Raw genomic sequence first — 1,296 nt, forward strand, 5'->3', positions numbered from 1 at the left:
CACACCTTCAACGTACACTCGTAATCGTGAGGTTACGGGTTCAGGGGTTCGAGCCGCGGGCCCGACGTTTTGTCCTTGGGAAAGGCACTTGACAAGAATTTTCCCCACTTCACCAGGTGAGAATGGGTACCCAGCTATAGACCGTGGAAGATATTGTCAGTAGGTTGATGTTTCAGCGCTTGACCAGCTGCTTTCACTGTATGCTTCCCGGGAAGCTGAGAATGATTCCGATTGTTCTATGGTCTGCTAGGGTAATAATATAGTGTAAAGCGCATAGAGCTTGCTTTCGAGTCGGGATATCCGCTATACAAAAGCTGTTTATTGTTATTATTATATAATTTTCAACCGTGAGATGTTTTCTTTCGAACGATTATTTTTAATTTTCTTTTTCAAAGTATTCCTTAGAATATTCCAGGTAATACTGACATACTATTATGGAAAAGCGAAAAAGAGCGGGTGGATGTTGAAGTTGGGGGAGGGAGGTGGGGGCTATCACTAGAGTGCACTGCGGAGTAGATATCAACTATTCGCCTTTTGATGTGAGATCAAAAACAGAAACACCCACGAGAGATACAGGCGTCTGTTTGCGGGCACATTAGAACTGTAAATGGGCTGATTGTTCAATGACATGCTCATACTGTGCCGGAACAACATAGGGGGGAACTGATGCTTTTTCTGTCCTCATTTTTACTTTCGTCATTTTGTCCTCTACTTCTTTTGTATGTTTGTCACACTCTTGTGAACTGCTATTTCCAGGGATGCCTTGATAGTCGAAGTAGACTTTGTGCTGTTGAGGCTAGAGAGGTGAGCAGAGTAAGCCCGCTTTTCCGTTTGGACTTCTCAGTTGACATCCACCCCTTGGCGTTCATATGACCTTATGCAATTGCGAGCGCCGTAAAAACCTTCTTAAAACAAACAAGGCGAATGGCCTAGTGGGGGGACATCCCGTGAGCTCTGGGTCTGATGGTGTCTGCCACAGATTCACTCCAGCGTCACCTTGGTCTTCCTCTGGCTAACCAGCTAGAATATTTGCTATTGTTTGCCGTCAGAGCTGTTTGGTTTGAGGGCTTCCGGATGAGGTGTCCAAACCACTTAATCTTTTGTCTCTCGATGTGTGGTAGGACTGGTGTTACTCCTACTATGTTTCTTATGTTGTGTGTTAACTGCACAGAATAAGGAAGTTTACAAGGCAGTAAGTAGGTTATCCTGTAACATAATGTACCTTGAGAGAGAAAGAGAATTTAGGGAGTGATGGAATTCTCGAGACCATGTCTTTTATTTTGTTGTGAACGGAAA

The sequence above is a fragment of the Aplysia californica genome, unplaced genomic scaffold (genome assembly GCF_000002075.1).
Source record: "Aplysia californica isolate F4 #8 unplaced genomic scaffold, AplCal3.0 scaffold00016, whole genome shotgun sequence".
NCBI classification, from domain to species: domain Eukaryota; kingdom Metazoa; phylum Mollusca; class Gastropoda; order Aplysiida; family Aplysiidae; genus Aplysia; species Aplysia californica.